Source organism: Lates calcarifer, linkage group LG1, assembly GCF_001640805.2.
Source record: "Lates calcarifer isolate ASB-BC8 linkage group LG1, TLL_Latcal_v3, whole genome shotgun sequence".
Classification (NCBI taxonomy): domain Eukaryota; kingdom Metazoa; phylum Chordata; class Actinopteri; family Centropomidae; genus Lates; species Lates calcarifer.
Genome location: NC_066833.1, coordinates 11,310,720 through 11,329,287, shown reverse-complemented (window position 1 = coordinate 11,329,287; position 18,568 = coordinate 11,310,720). Strand labels below are relative to the sequence as shown.

Here is an 18,568-nt window from a genome sequence, read left to right as displayed (position 1 = left end):
GTTCAACACAAAGCCTAGAGGGATGTCAAGGGTTACACTGATTTCTATACATTTTTCATCACCTCTCTCCCTGTTTCATTGCAGTTAAGCTGACAGGTCTGCTGTGGGGATAACACAGCCATTCAACTGCAAAATAAGTTTTAAATTCCATCACTTAAGCAGTGTGTGTGAGATCGGAGTATGCCCTTCTTCACTGGTGACATCATTTTCCAACCCACCACTGCTCTCCCATGGTGCTGCCACTATTATGAGTAGAAGAAGAGTAATCTATGTGGAGTGACTGGTCTCAATATGGAATTTTTCCATGTGGGAGACCTGATGGTGAATGCAAGAAACCACCAACATAGTGAACAGTTAAACCCAGCATTGCTGCTGGTTGCATGTGTGAAAAGAGAGATTCAAAACCCCTTCATGTGCCTACAAGATAGCCAGCTAAAAAGACACATCATGTAAATAAAACAACTTTGGAGCTTCTGTAACTCTGCAACATGGCTAGCTCAGTTGGCATCCATGCACCAAGCCAACATGCTCCACTCAAGTCTCTCCACTGAACAGAATTGATGTTAAAGGCAGAGTAAGGTATTCTGGAGTAAGGTATTCACATTTTTTGAAGGGGTTTTTGAACCACTGTGATGGGTCCATGGGGGAAGGAGAAGCGAGTGACGAGAGGCTTAAACAGCTGGACACTGACATCCTGACCAAAACATTCACATTTCCCTTTGCAAGAACTGTGTTGTGCTCATATTTCCATACAGTCTATGGTCTCACTAACATTAATTCCCCAAGTACAGAATACTAGACAGTTATGATATTCAGGTATAATAGTATAAAATCGTTAAATTAGAGTCTCAAGTCATAATTGGAGACAACTCAGCAATCCATGACTGCTTTGAAGTCTATGCCTCAAATGACTCTATTCCCAGGAGTGGAGCCCTCTGTCTTTTGGATGCTCCATTAAAAGCTTCCCCGTACATTATCAAGAATAATATGCACCTCTATGACATATGATAAAGAGCCTTCCCCTAGTTACTGTACATGTGAATGGAAGAAGAAAGGTTTAGACATGTTCTGCTCTCAGATGAATCGCCTGTGCATTGTTTCATAATTAATTAGCCTGTAAAGAGACTGAACAAAAGGAAAAGGCAGCATCTTGTGAATCTACCAAGGTAATTAACATCCTTTCTCAACCTGTAACTTTGCAGCTTCCTCCAAATAATTGCTTCTTAAATCCACAGGGCCTCGGTGGTCCTGTGTTTGCCTGTTTACACAAAGAAAGGTAAGACTGAGTGAGATATATTTAGACCGGGCTGTGATTTCAAAGACTCAGCTGTACAACCACCTTGCGAAAAAAAGGTGAGATAGTGCTGCAGTGTTTAAATCTTCTGCCCGTGTGTCTTTTTTCTGTGGTGACCAAAACATCTTTAGAATGAGACAACTGGATGTCCTTATTGTACATACACTATTCCAAAACACTTCACTGTATTGCAAAAAGCACCATGGATGAAATATCACAGGGGCCTCCTTGTCCAATATGTTCATGTATGCAGCTATCCAGCTTCTGAAACTTGTATTTGTCAGCAGCCCAGGGAGAGTTGTCAGAATGAAATGGTTTAATGCAAAATAGATGCATCCCCCATGGTTTGTTTAAAATAGCAGCAACCATTACCACGTAGGATTCAGCCGTGGAGCCAAGCCAAGCAAAGATCAAGGGAGTTAGCAAGTTATCATCCTTGCACCACATTCTCCATTTGGATACACATGGGGCACCACCCACTGAAATACAGCATTACAAATTCGATCTAAAAATATGAGCTCCAAAGGCAAATTTGATGTGGACAAATTAAATATTGATGGGTCATTGAAAAAGCTTTGCTTTCATATTTCTAAGTTTAATGTCACAGGGTGTGATTTCTGTATGAATGATGGGACACAAAATGCATTAAATAATGCATTTACTTATTTTTTTGATGGGGAGCTCCATGAATATTAAGGGATTCAAAAAACCCAAGTATAAGTGATTCAGCTTTTACATCTTTGGAGTCCTTAGATAGGCACTCATATCTAAGAAAAGAAATAACATTTTGCCTTAAAACACAGACTGGCTAATGAACCATGCCTTAGATATTTTGGGAGATGTGTTAGATGAGTGGGTCAATAACTCTCATGTCTCTGACGATAGTAAATATGAAGTTACTACCAGCAGCTGGTGAACTGAGCATGAAGGCTGGAAAGGCTGAAAAAATATAGTATAAAAATTCTGGTTTTGCAGGGTTTATATACTATTTCTTGGCTGGGCACTATCACTGTGTATTTGTGCTAAGCTAAACTAACTGGCTATGGCCAGTAAAGGAGTAGCTTCATATTTACTGTCATATACAGACATGGCAAAAAAATTACCCAAATCTAGAAGTAATAGGCTTTCAGATTTATATTTGTCATGTACTTACCTAACACTTGGAGTATCTTAATCAGATTTTTGATGGGCATTCATGTTTCTTGCTTCAGTCCCCTGCCACCCTTTGCCATGCACGAGCGAGAGTGAACAGTCAAGGTCAACAGCTGATAACACTCTTAACCTGAGACTGACCTCATGGCGGCTTGTTTCACTTGAGGGACCTCGCTGTGGTGGAGGTAATTTGTCATGTTCTCAATGTAACCGGCAATTACCCTGCATCCTTATAGGCATCATGTATCATTGACTCTCTGCAACTATCTGTGGACCTCACAAATCCCAGCTGATCCAAACAGGCCAAACATAGCCACCACATTAGAGTTTGACCTCAAATCTGGAGTTTTTTTTTTTTTTCAGAGTGGAAAAATTAAAAACACACCAGAGTGGAGAAAGGGTATTCAGCAGCATACCATACCATAACAGTGGCTATCAGAGATTTTTAAAAAGTCCAATATTGAGTCTTTGTTATTTGGATTCACGGGGCTCAGTATTTGGTCAATAATTCATTGCTCGAAGTCATTACAATTTTAATATTTTATTACTATCATTAAACCACATCGTCCATTTTTTCTTGATGTGCTGCTATCCCAAGAAGAGCAAGCTGCTGTTGATTAGGAAAGAAAGATGATGTGCCCAACATGATAATTTTCCAGTGACTATAAAGTTGAGCAGTAAAATCTAGGAGGGAAATCCCGACAGTTCTCCTCTCTCACACCTCACAGTGCCTCGTTCCTCACTCCCCAACATCCTCCATACATCACCTTCACATATGGGTTTAAAGTGGGTCAGCCCATGCTTCCCTTGCTCAGTGGAAGGGAGCATCCACATTCATCATTGTGCTGAAAGCGCTTTGTTTCTGAACACAATTATCCTTAAACAATGGCACTTGCACAAAGATTTCTTTGGCTTTGAAGCGTTTACTGGGGTATATAAATGTCTGGTTCAGAATGAACTACTTATGATTTCTGTACGGATTCAAATGAAAAATTCCTTTGACAAGTTTTGTCTGTATTTAGTCCTGGTTGGGTTACTGAAGCATGCAGTCACTTGACACAAAGCTATAATGCAATACAGGCTACTTATTCATAAATTGCCAAAGTGTTGAATTGATACCTTTCTCACACATTCTGAACATATTTTAAATTTCCTCAAGGTAGTGTTTTGCATTTATCATATCTTGTCTGTGCAACCCAGAGAGTTGCTGGAGTTTATTATTAGGGTTTTTAGACATTTATCATGAATAATAAATGTTGACATCAGTGGTTGGGTTTTTAAGAAGCCTGCAGAAATTATGCCTCTCATGACTTTGTAGCACTGCAACTGCAGGTTTAAACACAGAATCATAAAACTCTGCCCTAGGCAGACAAGATGCAGAAACAACATATTTGCTCTAAATTGAGCCATAATCCTTATTTGACATCCTGACAAATGTTTTACAATATAAAATAGAAGTACATTTTCTTAAACAAACTAGTGTAAATGGATTAGACAGTTGAGAGAACACATTTTGTGGGTAGATGCCTCTGTTTCGCATTCCCTGAGGATTATCTAAAAGATTGCGTGCAGTATCTGCATTATTTAGGTATTTTGTGGCTCCTATGGCAATGATCAGCCTAAAGAGACAAAAATTGAAAGCGTTTTTATCTGTTTTACTGAAAACTTCAAACCCCTTTTTCCCTAAAATTCACTGCTTCAGTGTGTGACTTGGAAACCAACTAGACTGAATTATGCCAAAGGTGAGCATACAACAAAACAAAACAAACAAACAAAAAAAAAAAACCTGAGCTTACAATGTACATAACAAAACAAAATTTACTCAGTTTCATCAGAGCTGAGCTAGCAGACTGCCTCTGACGGGTGGTGGGTGGGTTGGCGGGGTCACCTCTTCCCCTTGCTGTCGTCATGCCTGACTGTGAGGGAACATTTCCTCCAAGATAGAGATCCAGTTGCAGGGGGAGAGTCACCCTAAGGCTACAATACCACAGACAAGACACAAAATTTGGCTCCTTCCTGAAACAAATGGGCTGAGGAACTTTTTAAATTAAATTTCTGACAGAAATACTGAAAATAAAGATATTCTGACAGCTACTTCACGACCTTCACGAGGCCCTGCTAATTAATGACATTTAGTCAGTGTGAACCTTTCTCAATACAGGTAAGACATAATTCTTTTTAAACTGAATTATTCTGCTTGAATGTGATGTCAGGGGGTTCTACAGGGCTGTGAGATCTCTGAATCTTGCCTTCTTTTCTATCGACAATTTCCACATGTATTTTAAAGTTTCTGTGATATTTGTTGAAGCAATAAATTTCAAATAAATTTAAAGGCTTAACTTCATTTATGATTGATTTACAGATGCTTGTGTGGCGATACCAGGAGGACTGTAAATAAGAAATAGCCAGACAACGCCACCCTGGGAATTTCACCCAGAGAGTAATAAATTGTTAACTGTAGAGCCCATAAGGTGCCCAGGCCCATCCTAAAAACAGGTAGGAGACGTGGTTCCAGGTAAGAAAAATACACTTTATTACAAAATAAACAACAAACTCTAAAACCACCACACACACACGCTATAACCAAATGGGGGGAACACTAATCAGGGCTGAGGCTTACCGGTGGAGGGAATGGGTCACAGACGGGGTGAGAACTCTCAAAATAAACCAAGAAAAACAAACCACTCCCCAGTCTCACGTGGCAAGCACACATGCACCAGGTAGTGGGTGGGGTCATACCCAAAGGAAATCAATTAAAGCCAAACTTACCAAAAAGATAAATCAAAATATAAATACAAAGGTGGGCAGACCACAAATTCCAAACTCAAGGATTCAATGAAATCTGCCCCAAAATAATCTAAATTCACAGTAAGAAAAGGAAATAAATTCAAAAGAACGAATTAACAAATACAAATTAATATCAAAAATACAAATAACCTGGCCAAATTACCTAAATAATCCAAATATACCAAAGATTAATGAAATAACACAAATGCAACAGAAACACAAATCATCCCAATCCCAGAAAATAACCCCAATAACAATTAAACAATCTAATAAAATAAGACAAAGAAAATGGGGAAACCCCCAAACATTCGTCCACTCGTTAAGATGTTGGTCTATGCCACGTGCAGGGCTGGCCGACCAGGCCCGACTCTGGTGCCGGCTATCCGCCGCGAGCAGAGCCGTCAGGCGCCGCGGTCGGCAACAGTCGGTCCACGGCCAACGGCACTCAAGGCGGCGGACGGGCAAGCGGGTTGGAGGAGCGGCGAGACGAACCAATAAAAACAAACGCCAAGGCAAAGCAGCAGTTCCTCTCTCTTTAGCAGCTGCCCAGCCCAGTCTGCCAACGAAAGGGAACTAATAAGGTAATACGAACAAATACAAAGCAGGCATAATGAGCAGCAGACACCGATCTAGGCATCCATTACCTGGAGCAGCGGTGGCATGCTCCGCACCCGAGCAGCAGCAGCGAGGCACCCCAAATAGGCGGCTGAGAGAGCAGTCTGCCAGACACTGAACCGGCAGCGAAGCCGCAGCCCGATCAGCTGTAATCAAACAAACATGAGCGGTGATCAACCGTGAGTTGGACCATGCTCTTCAGTATGACCGAGGCAGCCAATGCTACCTTACCTGCCAGGGGAGACCGGGGCGATACAACCCGGAAGGAGCGGACTCGAGACCAACGAGCAAGAGGAGGGCAAAAAGAGCGCCTCACCCCGTTATAAGGTGGCCCGGAATGCTGGTTGGTTAACAAGCGGAAGTCGGAAAAACCAGACCAGACACAGTCGATTCACCTCCGCTAGGGGCAGATGATGCTTTTCCTGCTACACTTGCACTTTGCAGATATGTTCTATATCAGTGATTGGTGTCTTTTGAGTTACACCGGTCTAACTGTTCACGCATAGCCTATAAAATACATTTGTATATGCTAATACATATTACTTATCTATTTCTTCTTTTTTTTTTTTTTTTTTTTTTTACCAAACAATAAGTAAGCGAAGCCAGAGTCAGCAAAACAAAATCAATGTCCCAGTTTGGTGAAGTGCTTGTAATGCAACAGACACATGGGATCATAATCACTGAACCACTGGCATGATCCAGTCACTCAGTTCTTTAGTGAGCCTTAAAATCCTTCCTTTTACAAACAGAAGCAGCAGCTCAGTGCATGAATTAGTTGAGGCAATAAAAGCACGTGTTGTGTAGCTGCAAGTTACATTGTGGAAAACACTGTTAGGAGAGGGGAAATTGCCATAAACAACACCGAACATTTCTTTTCCACAGCAGAATCAAAAATCACAAAGATGAGTAAGATAGCCTGAGCTAAGGTGATAACAGTTAGAGAGATAAAATTTAAGCTAGTGGCTGACTCTTCTGATGGTGAAGAGATGAATAACTATTAAAATAAAAAAATAAACACAGACAGTAAGAATGGCTGACAGCTTCATAAGAAAATCTGATGTAAACTGTTTAGGAGATGAAAGGAAAAAAAAAAAAAAAAAAACCCAAGCCACCTTAAGGCATTCTCAGTCTACAATAATGAGGCCTGGCAGTCATTTAAAGTAACTTAATTATTCAGAGCCATAAAAAGTTTAGAAGGAAATCATTTTCAAGGAGCCTTCTAATAATTTCACATCATATTTGCAGCAGGTTGCATCAGACCTTGAGTGACACCAGCTACAGACTTCAACAACACTCTCACACATTACTTTTATTCCAAGAACTCATCCATCTAAAATACACAATACAGCTTGGGAAATATTATTTTTAAAAAACATGCAAGTTGTGGAGATTGGTGACATTAAAGACTTGCAGTGACAGCTTAGTCAGTCTCTAAGGTGTGTGAAATACAGAAACAAAACTTTATTAAAACCAAAAATTGGAAAATAAGTTCTTAATAGAGTCACTTTATTGTGAGTGATTCCAGTTCCTGAACACCACTGTACACCTAGAATGAAATTTATTCAGTCTCATTCAGTGCACATCAATTTGATGCAACATTGCAGCAATCATCCCTCATTGACATTCAGATGATTTCATGTTTCCGTCTCTAACATCATTGGCTCTGACATTTCAAGCCTATTTCCCTAACAGATGACATCATATGACACAGATGACTAAACTCCCCAGCTAGGGGAGTTAGGCATGCAGCCCCTGTGCTAACACATCTTATACCTGCAATATTGGCTTCTTTCTGTCCATTTATTCCAACTCTAAACACATTGGTGAGTGAAATTATGTGCCACTGGGGTTTTATGGCATGTCAGTCAGAGCCTGACATTGCAGTAAAGTCTCATGGGAACTAAATGTGTTAATCCAAATGATTTAAGTTGTCATCAGTGCTGTCCATGGCAGACAGAAATGCCTTGGAATATAATGACGGGGTTATTGACAGAACTGACACCCAGCTATCACATTAAACTACATACAAATTCAAGACAAGCAGCAATTTTCTTGTCATTTATGAACTGTCAGCATTATTTGCAAAAAATGCCTTTCCTCCTAAATCCAGTTTTATAGTTCACAGTCCTTGGTTGATGTTAAATCATCTACAGGACTATTTTATTTATAAGTATTTGTGCATGATAAGTTTATAAAGTGCTTAAGTCCCTAATGTTCTGAAGGTGGAACTGTACTCAGGCATAACAATGTTGTGTTGAGGCATTCCTGCACAGCACTAGAGCAAAGTAGGGTAGGGTTTGGACTCTTTAGTCTGGCATGACAAAACGCTCTCACCTTTTCCCACCCTCTTGGCTTTTACATAATTGATACCAAACTAACTGGCGGTCATGTAAATTGAAGCGCTGCAACCTAAACAGTGCCATAAAACTCACTCGTGTAACATGATGAAGTTTAGTTTGCTTCACGCAGTAAAGGTGAGGAATCACTGATACTTTGAGGCTTATTCTACCCTGTGCCCTCACTGCTGAAACCATTCACTACCACAAATATGTACAGACCCATATACTCGACTCGGCTTGGCTATTTACTGCCCTTGGCACTGTGCATGTTGAACTGCAGCCCACACACTGAAGAGATCACTTGGGAGTTTCAGAGCTCACCAGATTCATTCATGTACCACAATCAGTCAGTAGACTCAGTGCTTGTTAGCCTGTGGATACTTTTCCAGGATGTCAGCTGATCTTGACGAGACTACAACATACATGAGTTAGAGAGGGACATTTGTTAATTTACCATACAAATAGTTAAGACACATTAACAGTGAGTTAAGTACACTGTTACTGTGCCCCGCTTAACTGGTGTGCATCACAGCCTGGACTCAAAAACTCAAATTACTCAAAACATGTAGAGATCCAGACTGGGGTCAACACTGTCTTTGAGAAATTACATTTAACTGCAACAGAAAATGTGCCTTGTAGGAAATGTAATCTCTGGACGGATTATGCGCTGAGATATTTTATTTTAAAAACTTAACCGTGTTCAGTTGTGAGAATAGTATTACTTTTACTTTCAGGCAGCTGTCATACACAGACCTTTCCTGGCAGTACTCACCTACCCTACTTGACAAATCCACATCTTCTTGGTTAATGATGTCACTTTCTGCCTTGTTTGCTGACGTAGCTCATACTTTTCTTTGTCATTGCCCAGTTTTATCACTCTGTCCTTACACACTTATTTTTCTTGAAGAAAGATTAGTCTGGGAAGAACCCCACCCCAAGGCTTCTTCTATTTATTCTAATTTTTTTTTTTCTACTCTGTGGTACAGTCACTGGGTTAGAAACTGTTCTGATTACATTTTCTGTTGATACAATTTCTGTAGGCAAACATACTTTAAGGATTTATTGAAAGAATAGCTGTTGGGTCACTTGAATGAATGGTGAATTCTAAATTCACCTCTACATACACTACAAAATAATTCTGTCAACATAATATGGTGCTAAGAGAGCAGAGCATGGTGGTGTAAGGCTCAATTTACAATTTACAACCACAATGTTTGTTAACTAATGTTGACAAATGGACAATAATTCAAGTGGAAGTAAGCAATCCAAATAATAATTTCTTATGACAAATACATTTGGACACTGGGTGGGAATATGTTGCATACAGATTGGTTTATTCTGTTGTGTTTCTTGTTTATCAGAGTATTTATTCTTAAAGTCACAGTCTGATACATGGCTCTAAATTGGGATTCTGCCTATACAACAGGGAAATAAAATGGTACATAGGGTTTAAAATGTTTAGGGCCAATGATGACTTTCAATTTTAGATCTTTCATCATCAAGTCCATTAGAAAGTTCAGTTTCTTAATATGATTCAATTGGGTTAATTCCCCTTGACTTTACGGATTCATGAGTGATACAGTGGAAGCCCTCCATCTTCTCTTATTCTGGTACCACTCAAGTATGAGCAAGAACCTTTTCTTTCTGCTCTGTTATGAGAAACTGCAGAATAAACCTATAACTAAAAGCACAGGTACATGGTAAGTGCACACTGAACTTAGGAGGAGCTTTTCAAGGAGCTTCCTTTATTCTCACAACAGAGATCTATGAACATCAGGGTCTTTAATCTTTATTCTCATACCCCCTCAGGCCAACTCTGCAGGTTATCTGAATAACCTGCAGGGCTTCCCACCATACTGGCAATGTTCAGAATGCCCTCATTCAGAAAGGGCTCAGATATGCAGGAACTCAGTCACTCCATCAAAAGAACCACACACTGGCTGGTGTACTGTATACACTGTTCATCTTTAAAAGATGTATTACTTTTATCATTTAAAAAGATGCAAAACCTCAAGTCCTGAGTGCCTTATTTTTTGTGATCAGTGATTTTTTTTTGCTTTGGAATATGTGTACAGCTGTAAACTGTGGAGGAAATGTAATGTATCCCCCCCCCCCTCTTCTTTAGGTCATTAAGTAATGACTCATCACTTCTGTCTGTCCTTACACCCTGTTTAAATACATTTTCAGTAAAAGAGATTTAAACACACTGGGCTCAGGTAGGTCTTCCCTGAGTCCACTCTTTTATGATGATGTGGCCTTGGAGGCACTGACGAAGCAGACTGAATGTATGCCTCCTCCCAACATGAAAAAAAAAAATCTATGTAGGACTGAACACAAGTTGTAAATATCTGAGTGAACCACTTTGAACAAATCATGAAAAAAGAAACTGAGTTCAGGGACTGAAACATGTTTTTCTGCAAATTCCACATTTTATTCACTGTACTCTCACAACTACCAAGTGACCTCCCAGTGTGAAGTTCTGAGTTTAAAATACAACACCAAACTGTAATTATACCACTTAATATTTAACTCACACTGCATGTGAAAAATACTCAAAACACAATATGTAATATGACAACAAGGCAGTCATATTGAGCTCAAAATAGCCTTCAGTGATTAAATTAATTCCTGAATTACCAATGAATAATTACCAAATGTGACTTTAGAATAAAAGGCAGAGGAGTTAATTCATTTTTAATACAAATCAGCTATGTTTCTGTAAATTAATTCCAGGTGCAAAGGAAATTATCACCCAGAACTGAAAAATGAAGTTAGTTGCTGCCTTAAATGGCTCTCGACCCTAGAAAATTCACACTATTCTTGGAATATTAACAGATATGCTCTCTAAAAAAGGTATATACAAACATACACCCACAAAACACACACACCAACCACAGACCCTTTAATTATTGCTCTCACCTATCTCAATAAACAGGCTTGTTTCCCCCAAAACAACAGTCCTGTACTCTAATTTCCTGTTGAAAACAAGGCTGCGTATCTCTGTCTTTGTAACTGTCTATCTAATCTAACCTCTATTTGAAGAATCTATTTCTGATATACAGAAAACAGTCCGCATCCTTGAGCACTTTTGAAATGATAAAATGGAAGCGTAACAGTATCAAGCTGCCTAGTGACCCCAGACTCACAGAGCAATCTCCCCTCTCCAAATCCCTGCAGCACAATTCAATTCCATATCGCTGCAGGCCAGGGCACCAAGGACATAATCTGACAGCCATGAAAGGTTGGCAGGGTGGCAAGCATGCAGAAACTCTTTCAAGTCCATTGAATAAGGCAGACCTTCATATGTAGATTCTCAGAATGATAATAATTCACTGGAGATTAAATAATAAAAATACACACATAAAAAGCTAAATCCAAATGAACAGTTCAAAATTAGCAATGTTTTAAACTAAAAAAATAAATAAATAAAATAAAAATCATGCAAATGAAATGTGGTAAAGCTTGCTTTCTTCTTTTCAACACAGCTGTTGCTAGTTAAACCTCCTCGGGCAGGGCTTTCCCATATGCTCTGACTGTCACAGCTCAGTCACCTCTGGTGTTTCCAGTGTTTCCTCTGGACTGAATTTGCCAGGGGCCACCCTGAGGAAGTGAGCCTCTGAGCTGACTCGTGATGTAACTGGGAGCTACTACATGCACTGACCTATCACCCTAAAGTCCAATGGAAAATGTACATGGACACCCAGTGTAAGGGGGATGGAGGAACATAATATGAATCTACCTGTTCACTTTTTGTTAAAAGTCTACATGTTATGATGTTTCTGGTGTCTTTGAGGGCAAAAGACAACAAAATGTTTCATAGTCCAGGTCCAGGATGGTTTACCACTTCACCTCAACCAAAACCATCAGAAAATTAATCTCAGATGCATTTTTGAAACGGTTGTAAGGTGAGAACGAGACCAAAGGAGAGTGAGTTGCTGTTCTCTATAAAAGATGAGATGAAGGCAAACATAGCTGGACACTAATGGGTTTCTTCAGACAAGGATGTACAAGAACAAAATGTTGGAAAATTTAATTATAATAAACAGGCAATGAGCTGTAATGTGTTTGAAGGGTACTCAAGGCCTTTTTCTGCAGCTAATAATGAGAGGACTGGCATAAAATGACCACAAAAAAAGAAAAAGAAAAAAGTGACTCTGTTATAGAGGAAAGATGGATAAATATAAAATTGTGATCTTTATGTATTTTTCTGCAATTCAAATAATTTATACCGTGCTCTATTTGTATTATCTTATGTTATGAGTTTAACTGCCCATTTAATCTCTGGTCTCACTGAAAATAACTATAAATTAATAACAAATAAACATATTTTAGAAAATGAATATGGAGTACACTGAATGCAAAATAAATACATAATTAGTGATTAAATATGACTTATTTTCATTAAATCTCTATGAGTTGACTGGGAGTTTCCAAATAATTACAATCCAGCTAATAAAGGAGTGTATTAAAAATATAATGCCCCTGAAGGAAACATACAATTATATCTGCCATCTTTCAGTGTGTTTTAATAGCACACTTGCTGCTTTAGAGGAAATCCGGGGCATATTTCAGGCATTCATGTGTCTCTTAACAAACAGAGGCTTGCCCTCAGAAAGCTGACCAGAGTCTAAGAAGACAGGGAAAGTGAGCAAGTTTGAAATTAGACAATAAATATTTAACATCTTGAGTGCCTTCAAACTTGAAATTCCTGTCAGTCCTCACATTTTAAATCATGTCATTAGCGAGCTAATGCAAGGAAAGTCCTGAATTATTTCTCTTTCTCTCCTTCACCTTTTTGTTTTTTTGTTTGACCCTTCAGCACTGTTTATTGTACCTCTCTCGACCCTAAGGACACCAAAAGCACGCAGGTTACCTTGTGATTTGAAGAAACCTCGTTTGCGCGGTTCGGTAGATGTCGCTGGAGCCAGGATGGCGAAAAGTGCGGCAGACGAAGCACGGGTGACACACAGGTGAGTGGCAGTGGGAGCGAGGAGACGTCGTCCTGCACAGCGAACGCACTGGACACAAAGAAACGCGTGTTACGAACACTAACACTAAAGGATAAGCTCCTGTACGCTAAAGCACGGCGTAGCCGAGGGTTCTGATACAACCTGACGTCGAATGACAGAGGACCGGGCTCTCTATACTGCAGGCCGATAACTAATGGATTGTAGGTTTGCCGGAATGTCAGGTGAGCAGGGCAGCGGCACGCCTCCACTGACACTGACACTGACACACACACACACACACACGCACATACACACACACACACACACACACACACACACACACACACATACCGGACCATAATTCCTTGCAGCAGCAGTGTTTAAAGCGTAGCTTCACCGCAGCAGGTCACGTAAATGTGGATGCAACAGAGCTCCTGTTAGGAAAAGTGGTCAGGAAAAGAGCTGCCCGACACTGCCATCACTAAAGTCTGCTAACATGGCTGATTAAAATAAGTACAGTTAAGTAAAGTCAAGTCAAATTTTATTTGTTGACAGCTGAAATATCAGAAACGTGTCACGCAACACACATCATTTAGCCCTTTTGCTTATCAGAAACAACAGTGATTCCTTCCACAACCATAAGACCTTCCCTCTTATAAAAGCATCATTTTTTGAAGGGTGAATAAATTACTAATGCTGTTATTTTTCTGGTGCAGAAACTTTAAGTTTAAGATTGAAAAAGATCACTGAGGTACTGGAGCTGCAAATCCCGTACTTGCATCGCATTCATATCACAGTATTTTGCTAAAGTAATATTTAAGGTTACCTAACTAAATCAATGCCTCAGCAGACCGCAGTTGCCATGAGTGGATATTTGGGTCTAATTCATGAAAAAATATTGACTTTGGCCGAGTCATCCATTATCAATGTTCTGTATCAAAAATAAGTATGTGAAAGCATGTGATATTGCTCTCAAATCACTTCCTCCCATCTCTTTGGTGATCATTTGAAATACAAGATAGTTCACTAATTTTGGAATCTGGGGCTGACTGGGACGTGAGTACTGCAACAAAATCAGGTAGTGTAGCTCTATTTTCATGTTATCATTTGAACTACACAGACCTAGAAGTACCTTACCAAGCAGTGGCCCACCAGGGGATCAGCCTGTTCAGACTCTTGCTGTGAAGCCAAATATTGCAGAAACTCACAGAATTTTATTTAAAATTTCTAGTGAAGATCCCAAAATTTGCAAAGATATGCCAGGTTGAATTTTTGTGAAATGTGTGTAAAATAATGCACATAAACAACATTTTCAACATCGTGCAGCATCAATGCAGAGCAAATACAGAATATATAGTATAGCAATCACCATAATATATAAAGTCAGATAGATAAAGCTAAAATGGAGTCATAAAGTTATATATTCCACAAAATATGTGTGGATTTTTTCAGTGTGTTAAGCATATAACGAAATCTCTCAGAGACCAGCTGTCAATAAAACTAGGTATTACCTTTTAGCACCAAGGTGACTATCAGTGCTAACAGCAGCCTTCAAATAAAGTAGCAAAAATGGCATAATTCTCTATATTTTTCTAACTATGTGAGAGCTACTTGACAACTGCACATTTAAGTTTATAAAAAGTGTTATATAAATCATATTAAAATGTTTCACATTTCTGTTTTAAATAAATCAACTGACAATAATTTACATTTTTATGGCTTATGACTTTCAGAGAGATATTGTGTTCATATTTGTTCAGCTGAAGGATTGCTGATACAAGCAAGATCCCAAACTGTCAAAAGTTTCTTCTTTAACAGAGAGCTGATCTATTTCAACTCAGCACATTCCAATTTATATTTTTCTCCACATTGTGTCGTGTCTCCCCTGCTGTCATCCTGCTGTCCATCTTGCAGTGCTTCCGAGCTGCTCATCCCCATCGTAATGACCTCCTCAGGGACCTGGAGATGCTGTCTGCAATGCCTTGGCTGTTTGCTGAAGGACTTTGCCACTTCTTGTGAAACAATAAAGAGTGGCGACGGAGCGTGGTGCCGACTGTCCTCTTGTTAAAAGCTCTGATGGCAGAGTGCATACAAAACCCTCACATAGAGATGAAAAGAACAGTAACTTGCAGGGTGAAGCCCTCTCTCTTGGAACAATGATGGGGTAGGATGGAGAGCAAAAAGTGTCTGTGATAGAAATTCTCCTTGACAGTTACCGATGTCAGGCTATGAAATATGTCCTCTGAATAAAAATATGAAGCACATTACAATAAAGGAGCAAGCTAAAATACACTGTTGTACTGTTGTGAATACTGTTGTTTTCAAATTATCAATAATGTTTCCATTTCATTTAATTACTTGTCCAGCTGTGCATCAAGTTGAAAATGTTATACATCAGGTTCTAAATGTCTTGTGGACAATAAGCTAAGAGGATATAAAAACAATGCAAAAGTTTTAAAGCTGACTGTATCTTCATGTCATTCTTCATGCCTGTGATAGACTGGCCATCTGTCTAAGGTGTACCCTGCCTCTCGTCCAGTGTCAGCAGGGATTGGCTGCAGCCCCCCTGAGAACTTTAAGGATAAGCAGTGTAGATAATGGATGTATCAATTGTATACATGGCAGTGCTCAAAAAACAAAGTCCCTCACTCAAGCACAATTTTATGCCAATACTAATGTTGTAGTGCTGCTGGTCTTGTGCTCCGTGGAGAACACTAAAATGCTGCATGTCTGTTGAAGCTGAGTTTATGCAAGAATGATGTGTTGGAGTTTCTTCAATTTATCATATGTACTGTAACCTCGACTCTGGTGCACTGAGATAACCACTTAGGATGCAAATATTTTCCACACGTCTGAGTCTTTGTCCCACAGCTGTGCACCAACTTTCCAAAAGTGGCAAGAGCAAGAAAAACGCACATTTGTTCCCTCCTTTCACTGCACCTCTGTGGCGATTAAAATCCAACAGAATCATTGAAATCAATTAGAATCACGTCCAGGCTGTCATCTGCTTGACATGTGGCAAGCCCCTCTGGCTTCAGCTCCACATTGACTGGTCTCTGTTATGGTAATAAAACTGTCTATTTTAGGATGAGGTTGTGGCAGTAGCTCCTCATGTAATTCTGACATCAGTCTACTAGTTTGGCATTAATTGGTTTGGAAAACAACAATGGTTGATCAGGTGTCTTTTATAGTATTATAGTATAGTTTAAAGTATGACTAGTGATAGCTGCCCCTGTGGATGTGATTATTTCTGTTTGTATTTGACATAATTCAGGGCGATGTTGAAACATGGGAAGAGTTTTATTATTTGACATAAACAATGCCTAATGACTGTACAGAATGGTACATTATTTCATGCTGTGTCCTAAAACTATCAGCTGTGATAATAATAATAGTAACAATAATAATAATAGATTACAAAAAGTGAGAAGGAATTTTATGTCTTTGCTCTCCTGAAATGCATGGACATTTTGTAAGGCAGGGTCTTGTCTGTTAAAACTGTGTTGACAATTAGAGAATAACTAATTTCATCTGCACCATGCAATACAATAAAAATGCAATGTTTAAGTCCCTTTATATCTCATAAAAAGCAGCATTAAGCTTCCCCCTAATTAAACGTAACTCTCCCCTTCCGAACAGTGAGCGCGACTTTGGGGACGTGATAGAGCCTCTGCAGGTCCCGTTTCAGCCTCATACTGGGCTCCTACATCAGCTCCTCAGCTGGAGCACTGCAGTCAATAAAGGACAATTTCATGAATTTCTTCATAAACAGGTACTATTTTAAAAAGGTTGGCCATGGCAGAATGGTTCATAAGCCCTGAATACTGAATGACACTACAATTACAGATAATGTGCCCCATATGAAAAATACAAGACTCAGCAAGAAGTTACATAGACTCCATTATATGAATCTGAGATTGACTTTTCCTTTGTCCTGACAGTTGTGTGAAGCACAAAGGATCATCTGTGAGGAGCTGAAGACTGGAGTTTGAATGGCAATTAAGTTGTAATTAAATTCAATTAAATTAAATTGCAATTTAATTAAATTAAATTGCAATTTAATTGCACTATTTAACAGTGGTTCAAAAATAATCATTCTTCTGACAGATCATAATTTATCTTTTTTTTTTCAGAACAAAAGAAAACGTTTTCATCCATCACTTAAAAGCACCATATAGTCATTTTTTCCCCCCAAATAACCATTCAGTCTTTTCAAGAGGTCAAGAATTACAAGTCATTTTTATGTGGAGCACTTTGCACTGTAACCCTGCATGAAGAGAGCTATAACAAAAGGTAGCTGAGTTGCTTTGATTCAATTCTTCAAAATGCAGAGAAGTACACGTTGTAACATAAAACATTCCTCCTGCTAAGCCTATTAGTGTTTCCGCAGGAGTTGTTATCGCTGATATTGAACTTGCCTGTATGATGTAGCTTGCAAATGCGCTTCATCGCTGGTCCTGTGTTACCACTTTTGATTGCTGTCTGGACTGTTCACAATCAAATTCTTCAGAGCCGAAAAGGTTCTAAGATAAAGGTAATGAACATTTAATCCCAGTCCTTCCCAGTCCATGTACTGTGTGTGTTGTAGTTACATCCAAGATGTGGCTGCTGGTTAAAAAGGTTAATATGGAACAGAAATGTCTAGTGTTTTATTGGATTTAGAAACAAATATAAATGTTGTTGTTTCCCTCTAAGTTCAGTATAGCAGTTAGAGATTCACTTATCACTTATTCTCAATTTCTCCAACTCATCCCACAAAGACATAACTGTGGGAATAACACAGATTAAGAAATCAAGTCTTTCTAAATTGATGATGAAGGCTGATGTACCAAAGCTGTATAGCTTTATAAGACAGCAAAAAGGAGGTATTACTGGAGTGCTGTTGAAGCATGAAGTTGGTAGTCCTTACTGGCTCAGCAACAGTTTGAAATATTGAAATTGCATCATTTTCTATTCTTACCAGCTATCATGTCATAAAGAGAAAAAAACTCATATCAACATCTACCTTTCTAAATTCAGGGTTGGAACAGTCTTTGTCAGTAGAGGTGGATGCAGAGTTCTGGAAAGAGAGAGAATGGAAACACAGTAGACAGTGGAAAGGCTGGCAGACAGACACTGGCCACAGCTGTGATAAAGAAAGACAAAGGAAATGAAGTGTTTCTCTGAACAAAACTCACTGTTATCCTTATTACTGATTTTAGTCCAACAAACCAATGGCTTCTCTGTTTGGTCAGGTTTCTCCACCTAATAACCTGCTGTGATTGTTTATGTTGCCTGAACTACCTCTGCTGAATAATGAATGAATGAAGCCTAAATATGCAATTTGCTGCATGGGCAACCACCTCCCATGTGGGGAAACCCAAGATCCAAACCTACAATCTGGGCTTTTAATGAGATGTACAGATGTTCCATCAGCTTGATTTAGTTGGTTT

At 39.2% G+C, this 18,568-nt stretch overlaps 2 long non-coding RNA genes across 2 annotated transcripts; one reads left to right on the top strand and one right to left on the bottom strand.

The window, feature by feature from the left end:
* Positions 1-4,955: 4,955 nt before the first annotated feature.
* On the bottom strand, positions 4,956-6,217 carry LOC108902810 (uncharacterized). The gene is made up of 3 exons (XR_001964153.2): positions 6,080-6,217; positions 5,878-5,994; positions 4,956-5,789 (listed from the first exon to the last, which is right to left on the bottom strand). It is a non-coding gene; the product is annotated as an uncharacterized LOC108902810 (long non-coding RNA).
* A 6,788-nt stretch (positions 6,218-13,005) lies between these two features.
* LOC127142375 (uncharacterized) lies at positions 13,006-15,424 on the top strand. The gene is made up of 2 exons (XR_007813049.1): positions 13,006-13,378; positions 15,051-15,424. It is a non-coding gene; the product is annotated as an uncharacterized LOC127142375 (long non-coding RNA).
* The last annotated feature ends 3,144 nt before the right edge of the window (positions 15,425-18,568 follow it).